This window comes from Hylobates moloch, unplaced genomic scaffold, assembly GCF_009828535.3.
Source record: "Hylobates moloch isolate HMO894 unplaced genomic scaffold, HMol_V3 SCAFFOLD_13, whole genome shotgun sequence".
Lineage (NCBI taxonomy): Eukaryota > Metazoa > Chordata > Mammalia > Primates > Hylobatidae > Hylobates > Hylobates moloch.
The window spans coordinates 50,463,320-50,476,270 of record NW_026652288.1 but is presented as its reverse complement, the minus strand read 5'-3'; positions in this window follow the sequence as shown (position 1 = coordinate 50,476,270).

Sequence of the window (12,951 nt, the reverse complement as noted above, 5' to 3'; positions counted from 1 at the left end):
AAACTTTTCTGTAGAGACGGGGGTCTCACTATATTGCCCAGGCTGGTCCCGAACTCCTGAGCTCAAGTGATCCTCCCACCTCAGCTTCCCAAAGTGCTGAAATTACAGGCATGAGCCACCATGTCCAGCTCAAGGATGCTCTGATAGTAGGTTGAAAAGGGCACTGAACTTTCAAGGAAATTTGGAGCTGGGAGTCTGCCACTTGCCAGCAGTGTGACCTTAGGAAGCTCATGACCTCTGTGAACCCTGGGCTAATCATTTTGTTCTTCACCTGGAAGAGAGGATGACAATGCCTACTTCACAGGACACATGATGCATCCTCGTCTTATCTGCTCTGAGTCTATCAGATAAGCTGTGGGGATATGTCTGTTCTCTCCATCTTTCTACCTTACTGTTGAGCCTCTGCCTCTTTGACCCCCATTAGTTCAGGCATGTAGCCCAGGAGTCCTACCACTCAGCTCCCTCATTGTCACTCACTGTCACTCAAGCATGTTGATTTTCCTGATGTTTCACCCTTTTCCAAGAAGTCCAGAGGACCAGCCCACGTTGGCCCCACCACTCCCTTAACAAGCGAGATTTGAATTCTCCCTCTGAAAATATGAATAATAAAGAAACAAGGCACTGGGCCTAGAACTGAATGCAAATTGGCCCCAGTGCTCAATCCAAGAAAAAGAATGCTTGAGCTGTGGACCCAGAGAAATCCTATGCTCGTTTGCATGTCATTTGCATTATATTTACATGTGATCAATTTCATGTTCAAATGCACAATCCTCCCTCCCCAGTTTTCCTCCCCTAGAATCCTCTCAGCCTCTGCCCCCATCATTCCCCACAGCCCCTGACCCTCCTCTCCTAGCCCCTGCCACAACCTTCCTCATCCTTCTTTTTCTTCCTGCCAGAGTCCCCAGCCCCTGGCTCCCCCCTTCTACAGGCAAGGACCCACTTGCTCAACATCCAGAATAGCATCCTGGGGTCTCATCCCTTAGTTCAGGAGGGACATCCCTGCCTGCCCCCTCCCACCCTGAGCTGAGCAGGCGCAGCAGACAGCAAGCGCGCCTCTCAGCAAATCCCAGCCCCATTCAGCCTGGTGATTAATGGTGCTGCCCTCCCCATGAACCTGCCTTTAATACTGAGGAAGTTATGAAACCGCTATACATCAGCAGCTCCGGCCCCACTGCCCCCGCCCGCCTCCTCCTCCTCTCTACCCCCCACCCTCCAGCTCCCTCTTCAAAATCTCATTTGGGCTCCTGCCTCCTGGGCCCACCTCTCCTCTGGCCTTTGCTGGGGGGAGGAGGGTGTCTGTCCCTGCTGCCATCCCTGGTAAGGACCACATCTCATTTTCCCTTCCTCTCCCCCCCTGCTCCGCACTCTCTCCCTCCCCCCCACCCACGGCTGCATCTCCGGACCCATTTAGAATTGCTGACATTTTATCTGCATTACATACATCACTCCGTCCCCAGCAGCCATCTCTCATGGATTGTCGGGGGGCGAGGGCGGGGTGGTCCTCAGCTTGGGGAGGTGACAGGGAAACAGGGTGGAGGTGCGGAGATAGACAGCACTTCCTCCACACCCTGTTTCCCTCAGTGCCCAATCCCCAGCCACCTGAGAGGCTGTGCAGGTGGGAGCCTAGGATAGCTGATGGCAAGTGTTGTACCCTAGCCTCCTCCTGCCAGTCACTGCATCTCATAACATCAAAAGCCTTTTTCTCAGACCACACAGACTAAGGAAGGTCATGTTGCGTATCTTCCTGCCATGGGACTCCTCCTCAGGAGATTATGAAAGGGGTTGTTTAACCTCTTAGCAGGCCTTCTCTAATATTTTCCACACTGCCCTTTTAGGAAGCCACTCTGAATGTCTAACCACTGTGCTCTATGCTGCAGCCACTATTGCCTTCTTGCTTTGTCCTTAGAAGGTTGAAGAGCAATATTGTTCCTCAAATGCATTAAACCCTTTGTTAGGATGCCTGAGCAACCATAAATACAGTCACTTTTCCACACTCCTGAGGCTCATAAACATGATAGGGGGCAGAAAGTAGGGCCACCTTAGAGAGGAGGAAATTGAGACCCAAAATCAGGAGAAGGAAAAGCAAGAACCTGTCCAAGATCAGGAGGCAAGGACACAGGGGCCCCATGATCCCAGTGGGCAGTTTGCTCTCCATAGAGAGTGGACAGGCAGAGGGCAATGACAGACGGAGAAGTCTGGACCAACAGATAGACAGCAGAGGGGAAAGAAAGGGGGAACCAGGAGGGAGACAGGCAAACAAAGAGACAAACAAAGAACTAGACAGACAAAGGGACCGTCAGCCAGGGACAGGCAGACAGGCAAGAGAAAGCCGACAGAGGTGCTGGTACAGCATGTCCCAGGCTGGACACATGAGAAGGGCTCTCTCCGTCTGTCTCTGTCACTCAGGGTCTCTGCTGGAATGTGTCTCTCAGGGTCTCGGGCGCTTTTTGCTCACTGGGTTTGCATCTATCCACTTCCCTGGAAATCTCTGTTTTTCTCGGGCCTCTCAACAGACTGTCCCTTACCTTCTGGTCTCCCCTGTCTGAGACCCCATCCCAGTCACTCCCTCTGTCTCAGGTCATCTTTCTGACCTGCTCTTCACTCTCCCTGTTACAGAAATTCAGACACTTCCTGCGGGCTTTGGGAAGCTTCCACAGGAACCGAGCCAGTCCTCCCGGAATGAACGGGAGGGGCGAGGGCTCTAGCAGGGGAGGGGTGGGGGAGGAATAGTTCTTGGGCCTGGAGAAGGGAAAGAGCTGATAGGCCTGTGTCCCCCAAATCAAACAGGCTTAGCCAGTAAGGCAAGAAAAGCCCAGGCAGGGAAGGTAAAGGGTACAGGACCCTCTGTCATGTGGCTCAAACCCACACAAAACAGGCCTCAGGCAGTGGGTGCACCTGCTGTTTGCATCTCATTTGCATGTTTCTGGCTCCCAGTTCAGTCTGGTCCCAAAAGGCTTGGGGGCAGGGAGGGGATCATGCACCAGAGTCCATGACTCTCATGTATCTCCTGACAGCACAAGGCGTGTTCCTGTCCTCTCCTACCTTAGAGCCAGCCTCAACCCCAAAAGCCAGCTGGACACACCATCCTCCAGACATGCCCTGTACTGTCCTGTCTCCAACTTTTGTCACGGTCCCCACAGTCTTCCCCACTCCTCTCAATTTCGCTCAATATTAGCCATCTTTTTTTTTTTTTTTTTGAGACTGAGTTCTACTCTTGTCACCCAGGGTGGAGTGCAATGGTACGATCTCGGCTCACTGCAACCTCTGCCTCCTGGTTTCAAGCAATTCTCTGCCTCAACCTCCCGAGTAGCTAGGATTACAGGCACCCACCACCACGCCCCGCTAATTTTTTGTATTTTTAGTAGAGACGGGGTTTCACCATCTTGGCCAGGCTGATCTTGAACTCCTGACCTCGTGATCTGCTTGTCTCGGCCTCCCAAAGTGCTGGGATTACAGGCGTGAGCCACCGTGCCTGGCCTAGCCATCTTTTTCTTTTTTCTTTTTTTTTTTTTTGTTTTTTTTTGTTGTTGTTGTTTGAGATGTAATCTTGCTCTGTCGCCCAGGCTGGAGTGCAGTGACGCGATCTCGGCTCACTGCAAGCTCCGCCTCCCGAGTTCACGCCATTCTCCTGTCTCAGCCTCCCAAGTAGCTGGGACTACAGGCGCCCGCCACCACACCTGGCTAATTTTTTTTTTTTTTTTTGTATTTTTAGTACAGACGAGTTTTCACTGTGTTAGCCAGGATGGTCTGGATCTCCTGACCTCGTGATCTGCCCACCTCGGCCTCCCAAAGTGCTGGGATTTCAGGCATGAGCCACTGCACCCGGCCGCAGCCTAGCCATCTTTTAAAGCCAGATACCAAGTCCTCCACTTCCGTGAAGGCTTCTCTGATCACACAAACCCCAAGTGATCATAATCCTACAGCTCTCAATGCTGAAAGGCACCTAAAGAAACCAGGTCTGTCTTACCCATCTTCAGGAGATAAGGCTTCACCATCTCCATTTTATAGATGAGGCAACCGAGGCCCAGGATCAGTTAATGTAGGTTTCCCAGAGCAGAATAGCCAGCAAGTAGGGAAGAGATGAGGGCCCAGGGAACACCTCTCCACACCCCCAGCTCCCACTGCCCCTTGTCATTCATTTAGCAGGGAGCAATGCCCTGTTCTGCACCACTCTGCATGGCTAGTGAGCTGACCATTGGGCATCGTTGCTCCCCTTCTGGGTTGGGATTTCAGTCTCCCATGACTCCCTAGGCTTCAGCCATACAGAACTACTGCCGGTTCCCTAAATTCTCCTTGCCCTTTCTTAGTAACATGTCTTTGCCTGTGGTAATCCCTCTGACAGGACTGCCTTTTTCTCCACCCACTGCTGAACCTGGCAAACTCCAGATCATCCCTCAAAACCCATCTCAACTATCACCTCCTCTGTGAAGCTTTTTCTGATGTTCTTCTTCAGATCCCAGCAACATATTCAAATGTCTGAGGCAGCACTTGTCACACTGCTGCTGACAGCGCAGCCTCCCTCCCTAGCCACAAGTCCTTCAAGGGCAGGGACCACCATGTGCTATTCAGCTCTCTCCCCAGGATACACACAAATACAGGCACACATTTAATTGAACCGGATTCTATTACCAACTTCCTTCCCATCCCAGGCCCACAGAACAGAAGCATCAGCCTAGTGGGGAGGTCAGAAAGAAAGACTAAGAAGAAAACACCTCAGGAGATGATCAGGGGTACAGCACATGCATTACTTAGTGCTCTTGATCATCTCTTTCACCTAACTTAATGCTTAGTAAAGGAAGGAAGGGGCTGGGTGCGGTGGCTCACGCCTATAATCCCAGCACTTTGGGAGGCCAAGGCGGGCGGATCATGAGGTCAGGATATCGAGACCATCCTGGCTAACATGGTGAAACCCCGTCTCTACTAAAAATACAAAAAGTTAGCTGGGCGTGGTGGCAGGCTCCTGTAGTCCCAGCTACTCAGGAGGCTGAGGCAGGAGAATGGCGTGAACCCGGGAGGTGGAGCTTGCAGTAAGCGGAGACCGCGTCACTGTACTCCAGCCTGGGCGACAGAGTGAGACTCCGTCTCATAAAAAAAAAAAGAAGGAAGGAAGAAGGAAGAGAGGAAAGTAAAGGAACAGAGGAAATAGGAAATAGAACTGAAGGGGAAAGGGGAAGAAAGAAGGAAGGGAGAATTAAAAAAAAAAAGTAAGAAAAGAGGTGGATGCAGGGTAGAAAGAAGAGCCAGAGAAGGGCCTTGTGGGAAGAGGGAGTGGAGGAAACAGGAGGAGCCAGGGGAGCGGGAGGCCAAACTTTTGACTCTGGAGCATGTCCAGCAGAGATCCTGGCCTTGAGCCTTAGTATCATTCCTGCCACCATGTTCCAGTCTGGGAAATGGACACATCTCCCCTTCTCCAGGAACAAAGGAGTCTGGGGCAGGGAGCACCTGCTGTGCTGTGCTCCGCCTCCAGAGGCCCTTTCACATCCGCCATCTCCATCTCCCGAAGCTCACCACAGCCCTGGGAAGTAGGAGTTCTTATTCCACCCTTCCCTTCTGATGCAGGGACTGAGACAGAGCGGTCCGCCATGGGGCTCCAGCAGGTAGAGTCTGACTCCAAAGGCCTGCTCTTCCCTTGACCCCAGGGTCCCCTCAGCATTGAAGTCAGATGGGAAAAAGAGGCAGATGACATTTCATGTCCCACTTGGAAAGTCAAGGTGCAGGCCGGGCGCGGTGGCTCACGCCTGTAATCCCAGCACTTTGGGAGGCCGAGGCGGGCGGATCACGAGGTCAGAAGATCGAGACCATCCTGGCTAACACGGTGAAACCCCGTCTCTACTAAAAATACAAAAAATTAGCCGGGCGAGGTGGCGGGCGCCTGTAGTCCCAGCTACGGGGCTACGGGGGAGGCTGAGGCAGGAGAATGGCGTGAACCCCGGGGGGCGGAGCCTACAGTGAGCCGCGATCACGCCACGGTACTCCAGCCTGGGCGACAGCGAGATTCTGTCTCAAAAAAAAAAAAAAAAAAAAAGAAAGTCAAGGTGCAGAAAACAGAGGGGACCAGACTCCTTCATATCCTGCGCAGCGTCATCTCCTGCCGCAAGAAGCACCCCACCTGCCGTAAGAAGCACCCCACCCGCATGACTCAGTCTTTGCCCTGTAGGTTGATGATAACCTAAGAATCTGAAGACCACACAGGGGCTTCCCTCTGCCTTGGGTCACCAGCCAAGGGAGGGAGTGGCTCAGGTGTTTTCCTTTCCACCCCTTTGTAAGCCCCCACGCTGATCTCCTCCCCATCCCAGAAGCCCAAGGAGCCAGCAATATCTGTGGTTCCCTGAGATTCGGAGAGACACACTAGCAAATAACTGTACCTAGGCCCCACTCCCCACCTCCAGGGATGTATAGCTTCGGGGTGTGGAGCACAGAGGACTTTTCCCAGAGCCTCACCCCAGATGAACAGCCAACTTCCCTTTGTTCAGCCTTCCTCAGATACTCAAACCCAGCAGCCCATGGCCTTCTCTGTCAGGAAGTCCTTCCTGATGTCTAACTTACGTCTTTCCTGCTGCTGTCTATCCAGCCCTTAGTAGTGACAGGAGAGCAGTCTGAACTCTAATGGTCAGGGAATGGGGACAAGAACAAGTACTTCCCTTCAAGCCTTGGGTAGGGGAGTAGTAATGCAAAGAAAGAAGAGTAGCTCACTCAGCCTCATCTCTTCCTGTCTGTAGCAGTAGAAATGGAGGGTAGACAACTGGAAGGACTTCCTAGCCGAGCGAAGGGAGGTACTTCTGGAATAGGATTATAAAGTGCAAAGGCTGCGCCCTTTCTGGTGGCCTCCCAGCCTGGCAGAGACCCTTCAGTGGCAGCTTCAGAAGGATAACCGGCACTTCCAGAAAAGCTCAGGGTGCTGGGATTGCTGGGAACCCTTGCAGCTCCAGCAAAAAGAAAAACCTGGTCCTGGAGCCCCCTTGTGGCCACGCAGAGGCAGGACAGGCAGTTCCACCTTCCACCACCACACCCGTGCTTAGAGCTGGGGCCAAGGGTTACTGATGCAGAGGACAGGGAACCCAGGGCCCCACCTTCTGTGAGAGGCCAAATCGGCAGCCCCAGCCCCGAGGGCAACTGATCAGGAAGGAGTAGGGCCCAGAAGGAGCACTGGAAGAGGACACAGGCTAACCCCATTCTGTTCCGATTCTGCCACTCTCCAGCTAGTGACCCTGGGCACACCTCCCCGCAGAGCCTCAGTGACCTCATTCATTAAAAGGAAGAAAAAGCCGGGCACGGTGGCTCACACCTGTAATCCCAGCACTTTGGGAGGCCGAGGCAGGCTGATCACGAGGTCAGGAGATCGAGACCATCCTGGCTAACATGGTGAAACCCCGTCTCTACTAAAAATACAAAAATTAGCTGGGCGTGGTGGCACGTGCCTGTCCCAGCTACTCAGGAGGCTGAGGCAGGAGAATTGCTTGAACCAGGGAGGCGGAGGTTGCAGTGAGCCGAGATCGTGCCACCGCACTCCAGCCTAGGCAACAGAGCGAGACTCCATCTCAAAAAAAAAAAAAAAAAAAAAAAAAAGGAAGTAAAACTCCCCCTGGCCCACCATTTTACCTTAAAGAAGTGTGGAAAGAACCAAATGCAATGATAATGTTCTATACGTGAACTTGAATCATTTTTAAAACTCCTCTTCAGGCCAGGCGCCATCATGCCTGTAATCCCAGCACTTTAGGAGGCCAAGGCGGGCAGATCACTTGAGGTCAGGAATTTGAGACCAGCCTGGCAAACATGGTGAAACCTTGTCTACTAAAAATACAAAAATTAGCCATGTGTACTGGTGCACACCTGTAATCCCAGCTACTTAGGAGGTTGAGGCAGGAGAATTGCCTGAACCCAGGAGGCGGAGGTTGCAGTGAGCCAAGACCACGCCACTACACTCCAGCCTGGGCAATAGAGCGAGACCCTGTCTCAAAAAACAAACAAACAAACAAACACCCTTCTTGAAATATATGGGAAGAGTTGGGCACAGTGGCTCGCACCTATAATCTCAGCATTTTGGGAGACTGAAGCTGGAAGATCACTTGAGGCCGGGAGTTCGATAAAGGCTAAGCGCAGTGGCTAACTTCTGTAATCCCAACACTTTGGGAGGCCAGGGTGGGAGGATCGCTTGAGCCCAAGAGTTCAAGACCAGCTTGGGCAACAACATGAGACCTCATCTCTACAAAAAAAAAAAAAAAAAAGCTAGGCATGGCGGGTGCACTTGTGGTCCCAGCTACGTGGGAGGCCAAGGCAGAAGGATCACTTGAGTCTAGGAGGTCGAGGCTGCAGTGAATCATAATCAAGCCACTACACTCCAGTCTGATTGACAGAGCAAGACCCTGTCTCAAAAAATAAAATTAAAATAAAAACAAAGGTGTGGGCCGGGCGCGGTGGCCCACGCCTGTAATCTCAGCACTTTGGGAGGCCGAGACGGGCAGATCATGAGGTCAGGAGATCAAACCATCCTGGCCAACACGGTGAAACCCTGTCTCTACTAAAAATACAAAAAATTAGCAGGCGTGGTGGTGGGTGCCTGTAGTCCCAGCTACTCGGGAGGCTGAGGCAGGAGAATGGTGTGAACCCGGGAGGTGGAGCTTGCAGTGTGAGCCAAGATCGCACCACCGCACTCCAGCCTGGGCGACAGAGCGAGACGCCGTCTCAGAAAAAGAAAACAAAAAACAAAGGTGTGGAGAGAGGGGTCAGGAAATGACCCACTACAGAATAATTCTGGACCTGCAATGGAGGGTGCAGATGGGACTGATGGGTTCTGCCCATCTTGAAACCCAGAGCTCCTGGAGGGAGGCAGACTAGGAGCCCTTAGAAGGAAGAGCCAAAGGGTCCCCAACACAGCCCTTCAACCCTCCACCAGTGCCTACTTTCAGAAGGGTAGGCCTGGTTGGTAAGGGCCCATTTAGCCAGATAGTGGACAGCAGAGCTGGCCTGGGGCCTGAGGGCATTCAGTGCAACATCGGGGAAGCCTCAGGTGTCGGCGTGCCTACCTCATAGTGTCAGTGGCTCTCCCAAGCTTGTGCACTCACCAACTCATCCCACCTACCAGCTGATCCCAGGGCCAGAGGCAGGATAAAGACCAGAGGGGCCTTCTGGAGCTCTGGGGCAAGGGCTGAGGCAAAAGCACACTGAGACCCCCAGGCATGCCTTCACCCCATGCACAGCCACACACACGGCTGGCTCCACAGATGGACCTGGCACACCCTCATATCTCCCACACACAGACCCTCCAAGCATCCCATCCTGAGAAGATGAGGGACGGTTGGAGTGGATGGTGAGGCCACAGGGCCCAGAGCAGGGACAATGGGCAAGGCCAGGATAGGAGGGTGCCCCAACCCATCCTTCAGCATCAGTGTGGCCCTGAGGGGCCCATGACCTCTGACCCCCTGGCAGCATTCATGAAGAGGTCAGGGGTTGGGCACAAAGTCACCCTAGCAGGGGTTTGTGGGCATGAGAAAAGGGGGACTAGGAAGGAGAAGAGGATTATAAGCCTGGAGAGAGACCAGTCTTTCCCCTTGGATCCACACCCTTATTCAGAACTACTCACTTTGGCTTTTGGAGGTTTTTCCAGGCATCTAGCCTCAATCCTTCCTGCTGGAATTGGAGAGGATTTCTCTCTGGGAATTCATTACTCTGGCTTTTTACCTCTGTTATAAACCAAACAAAGAATTCTGAAGAGGAAGGAAGGGCAAAAACTGGTGATAGATTAGAAGAAGGGAGCAGGAGGCCAGGGTAACCAGGAACAGCAGTGACATTCAGAGGCAATGTCTGCAGCGCTCTCTCCTCCCCACCTACGAGGGGAGACCAGGGAATATGGACTCTCCTTGGAGAAGAAACTTGGGACAGATGACAGGGAGGACTTCTCAGAAAATAGTTGATAAGCACCTTATCTGGAGATTAGAGGGAGAGAGAAGAGAGGAAGAGGTAGGTAAGAGAGCAGGAGATGGAAAAAGAAAGTGTCTTATCCATCAAGAGAAGAGAAACCAATGCAGAGAAAGTGGAGAAAAAGGCTATAGACCTGCAGTGGTGGGGATCTAAGATTTTAAAAGCTTAGCATTGGCTGGGCGCGGTCGGTGGCTCACACCTGTAATCCCAGCACTTTGGGAGGCCGAGGTGGGTGGATCACCTGAAGTCAGGAGTTCGAGACCAGCCTGGCCAACATGGGGAATCCCTGTCTCTACTAAAAATACAAAAATTGCAGGCACCTGCAATCCCAGCTACTCAGCAGGCTGAGGCAGGAGAATTGCTTGAACCCAGGAGGCAGAGGTTGCAGTGAGCGGAGATCACACCATTGTACTCCAGGCTAGGTGACAAGTGCAAAACTCCGTCTCAAAAAATAAAAATAAATAAATAAATGAAAATAAAAAATAAATAAATAAAAAGCTCAGGTTGTTCCACTTACCTTTCTGGGCTTCAGTTTCCTTCCCACGATGGGGATAGTAAGTGCCTGTCTGGGGTCTAAATGAACGCCACTTAGTGCCTAGCACTATAAAAACTCAAGCACAGTGGCTTCCCCCGAACTGCAGCCTGACAGAGCAGGAAGGGCCCTGGGTTTCCCCTTAGCCTTCAGGAGGGGTTGTAGGAGGTCCTCCAGCCTTCTGCCTCCACTACCCATCACCTGGCTGCCCACTAGAATCAGGCAGGGCTTAGGGGAACAAATGCTAGGTCCTGACCTCAGAGCACTTAGATCAGAGGGGTCGAGGAATCAGAATTGTAATGCTCCCAGGTGCTTCTAAGTCATCTCCTGAGAATTCCTGGCTTAGCCTCATGCTGTCATATTTCAAAGTAGAGAAACGAGACCAGGAGAGGCAGAGAGAGCAACCTGCCCAGCTCACCATATACAGACCGGACCCCCCATGTGCAGGCGGGTGTTAGTTAGAGAGGGCAGGGAGGCATCTCACTCCTCCTCCATGCCTCCTCAGCTCCTGACTCCAGAAAAGGTCTGTCTGGCCTTTCCTGTCTGTCTGGTGCTGCTGGGACCTCCTCCCACTCTCTGGCCCATGGACAGAGCCCTCCTCTTTCAGTCACTGAGACCTGAGGTGGGCTCAAGCTCTGATGGCCATCAGAGCACCTCACACATAGGCAGTGCTCAGTAGGCATTTGTGGGATGAACAACTATCGGGTCTCCACCCAGGGGGCAGGAACTTTCCTAGAGTACCCAGGAAAAGGCCAGGAAGAGAGCTGCTTGCTCCTATATTCTCCAGTCTGAGTCCCAGCTGAGAGCTGGGATACCTTCATTCCCTCAGCCACCTGAGTCCCACCCGGGGCCAGGAGAGCCGCAGGACCCAGCTCTGCACGCCTGCTCTGTGGAGTGGTTGCCCTGGTAAGCGACTTGACGAGCAGCTCATTCTCCAGGTAAATGTGAGGCCAGCAGACCTCCCAGAAGGACAGACAGTATCATTGGCATGAAAAGACCAAGGGTTGTGAACACTCCACCGCACTCCCAGCTGAAGGCCAAGAGAGAGATTAATCTGAATGCTGCCACTGAATGCAGGGGGGAGGTTCTAGAGGCCCCCATCCAGTCTGGCTCCTGCAGAAGGTCCATCCCCACAGCCTGGATGAGACCCACTTTCCTGTTCTAGGACCTCTCAATAGGGAGATCCCTTCTGTCAGCCTCTGGGTGTTGTCTGCCCTAAAGGTCTCCTGCTGAAGAAAGCCAGGCTCAGGTCATGAGAAGGTCAGATTGAGCTGGAGAAAGGGAGAGTGGAGCTGGCCATGCAACTGGTCAATGACCATTCAAAATCACACCCGTGACTCTGAGTCCTGGAGGGCTGGGAACACAGTCAACCAGAGAACAGAGATGAGATGAAATGCCAGGGCTGGGAGAGTAGAGACAGCAAGAAGCAGAGGAGGTGGGGAAGAAGGAGGGAGAACCCCAGACAAACAGGATGAGGCCAACAAAAGGAGTGCAGCCTACTCCCAGGTGCCTCAGTGGTGGTGGCACACCCCTGTAATCCCAGCTACTCGGGAGGCTGAGGCAGGAGAATCACTTGAACCCGGGAGGCGGAGGTTGCAGTGAGCTGAGGTCATGCCACTGCACTCCAGCCTGGGTGCCAAGAACGAGACTCCATCTCAAAAAAAAAGAAGAAAAAAGGGGGAAAGGAAAAAGGAAATGCAGCATCTCAGGCCCTGCCCCCAGACCTACTGAGTCAGAATCTGCATTTTGACAAATCCTAAAGTGATGTAAAGTTTGAGAGCACCAGACCAGTGGATGACTACGTGCGTGGGTTTAACATAGAGCCCTGCAGAGCTCCGATAGAGGCCTGGCCCTTCTGCTTACCAGCTGAGCTTCTGTTCATTCGTCTGCAAAGTGGAGATAAAACATATGTCACAGGGTTATTGTGAGCAGCCAAGATCAAATGAGAAGTGCTGGGCACATGCTGAGCATTCCACAAGCAGCCAGAGGTGGTTACTGGGGGTATGGCTAGCACCATCGCATGGGATCCATCCTGCTTAGTACTCGTCGCTGGATTGGGACGGCCTGGTTGCCTGCTGGCTGTGCAGTCTTGGACAAGGTCCTCGACCTTTCTGTGCCTCAATTTCCTCATGGGTACAGTGAGAATAGCTAGCGTGCCTCCCTTGAAAGATTGATGCGGGATTAAGTAATTAAATGATCTGATGCATGGCAATGACTAGTCTACAAAGGTTGGCCACAACAGTAAACACAGCAGCTTTCACTATCATTACAAGAGCCCCAATCTCCAGACACCTAGATTCTAGGGAAGGAAGTGAATATCCTTCATTCAGCTGGTCAGTTGGGCCATGAGGAAGAGGCTGGTGCAGAGACAGGGAAGCCAGAGAAGGGGAGGACAAGGGCTCTTCCAAGAGTTAGCCCCAGCAGTGGAGGCGGGCGGAAGCAGGCACTTGTTCTGAGACCTGGGTTTCTGTGTGGTACAGCAGACACACCCACTTCTCATC